The sequence below is a fragment of the Lucilia cuprina genome, chromosome 5, assembly GCF_022045245.1.
Source record: "Lucilia cuprina isolate Lc7/37 chromosome 5, ASM2204524v1, whole genome shotgun sequence".
NCBI classification, from domain to species: Eukaryota; Metazoa; Arthropoda; class Insecta; order Diptera; family Calliphoridae; genus Lucilia; species Lucilia cuprina.
The window spans coordinates 13,803,169-13,805,877 of record NC_060953.1 but is presented as its reverse complement, the minus strand read 5'-3'; positions in this window follow the sequence as shown (position 1 = coordinate 13,805,877).

Below are 2,709 nucleotides of genomic sequence, written 5' to 3'. Positions count from 1 at the left end.
ACTGAACTAGAACTGAACGTACATATATAAATCGAATCATAATAGTTATTATATTACAGAAGGTATCAAACATTCGCACCAAACCCATTATACCCAACCCACTATAGAGGAATGCAAACAAGAAAAAAACTAACGATAAAAATGCAAAATAAAATGATAAACACACAAACAATAAGAAAGAAAAAAACAAAAGAAAACATAGTAATAATATGTAAAATAGAAAACAAAATAGAAATGCCGACGAAAACACAAAGGCCGGGCCGGCTAAAGCGTAAAGTTCAATGAGTGACACTCGGTTAAGAGAATGATAAAACTTAAGGGGAGGATTTGGGTGATATTAAAGACACACAAGCATATAAAATAATTTATCAAACTAAAAAAGTTAACTGTAGTTAGCAATAACAACAACAAATAAAACTAAATTAAAGAAAGGGTCTAATGACGTCGTAATGCCTCAATAGACAATAATCGCAAATAGACACACATGCATACATACATACACACCGGTCCTGAACGGAACTGGTCTTCTTTAAAAGGAAAATAGTAGAATATGAATAAAAGCAAAGATATTGCGTCAATGTTTTGATAAAAATCATTAAACAAATACAACAACTATCCATGTACTAGTATTTTAAAATTTTAATTATACAACTTAAATAGATAGTAGTTACTAACATTTAACTTATCATATTAACTTACTTAACACTTGAGTTACTTCCAAATTATAACTGTTGTAATTTAATCCAAATCCTACTTTTTAATAATGCAGACAATTTTCTTTTAGTATTTTTATTATATTTTTCGTTTTAACTTGTATTTCTTGCAGCCAAACAAAAAAATTTCACTTAACTCTTTTTGTTGTTGTAAAATAAATGATTCTTTTGTTTTCTTTTTTTTTTTACTTGTGCCTTTTCTTTATTTGTTTGTTGTTGTTATAAAAACAAACATACACACATATCCACTTGCAAACAACAAATACGTGTACTGACGTGACTCCACCAAATTTGTAACACCCAAAAAAACAAAATAATCTTTCTTGAAACTTCTTTATGTTTTAATTTTCGTTTTTTTTACAATTCACTATATTTGCTTAATTTTTCTTTTGATTTCAAATGATTTTTCTATTCATTAAATCATTTTATTTTTTATATTATTAGTTTAATTAAATATTAAAGTAAAATATTTTAACGATTTCCCCGTCTAGTAATTTTTTGTTGGAATGAAGAATGAAGTCAAAAGCAAACTGCCAGATCCCTGTGCCGACAAACATCAACGTCGTTGCAGAATGACAATGAAAACAACGGCGGTGATATAAAAACTTATGTAAGCCGGTTTGTTTTCAGTTGGAATTTTTAAATTTTGCCTTCAAATAAAAATAGAAATGGAATTCGAGTGAATGAAAAGTGGAATTTTAAAAGCAAATATTTTAAAAATCACTATTTTTACGACGTAATATTAATCGAGATATGTTATATGTGCCTATACCGAATAGTAGCTTACTAACTAACTAAGTATGAGCTTACCAATTAACTTACTAACTAATTAATGAGGTAACAAATTAACTAATTAACTACCAAACTAACTAACTAACCTGTGTTACCTATACCGACCAAATAGTAGCTTACTAACTAACTAACTAACTAACTATGTAATGAGCTTATAATTAACTTACTAACTAATTAATGAGGTAACAAATTAACTAACTAATTAACCAACAAACTAACTAACTAAGTAAGTAACTAACTGACTAAGATATTAATTAACTCACTAACTAACAAATTAGCTAACAAACTAACTAACTAACTAAGTAAGTAAGTAACTAAATAACTAACTAACTAACTAACTAACTAACTAACTAACTAAATAGCTAAGTAACTAACTAAATAACTAACTAACTAACTAACTAACTAACTAACTAACTAACTAACTAACTAACTAACTAGCTAACTAACTAACTAACTAACTAACTAACTAACTAACTAACTAACTAACTAACTAACTAACTAACTAACTAACTAACTAACTAACCAACTAACTAACTAACTAACTAACTAACAAACTAACAAACTAACAAACTAACAAACTAACAAACTAACTAACTAACTAACTAACTAACTAACTAACTAACTAACTAACTAACTAACTAACTAACTAACTAACTAACTAACTAACTAATTAACTAACTAACTAACTAACTAACTAACTAACTAACTAACTAACTAACTAACTAACTAACCAACTAACTAACTAACTAACTAACTAACTAACTATCTAACTAACTAACTAACTAACTAACTAACTAACTAACTAACTAACTAACTAAATAACTGACTAACTAACTAACTAACTAACTAACTTACTAACTAACTAACTAACTAACTAACTTACTAACTAACTAACTAACTAACTAACTAACTAACTAACTAACTAACTAACTAACTAACTAATTAACTAACTAACTAACTAACTAACTAACTAACTAACAAACTAACTAACTAACTAACTAACTAACTAACTAACTTACTAACTAACTAACTAACTAACTAACTAAATGACTTGAATACAGCTTGTAAAGTGCGCCCGAATACTTGTGCAAATACTTCTGCCCATTCAAACGCCATATCTGTTACACACTGTACACTATTTTCTATTAAAACTTGGCAGCACTAGCAGCTGTTGTTTGTTTTGATTATTCTTTCTTATACAGCA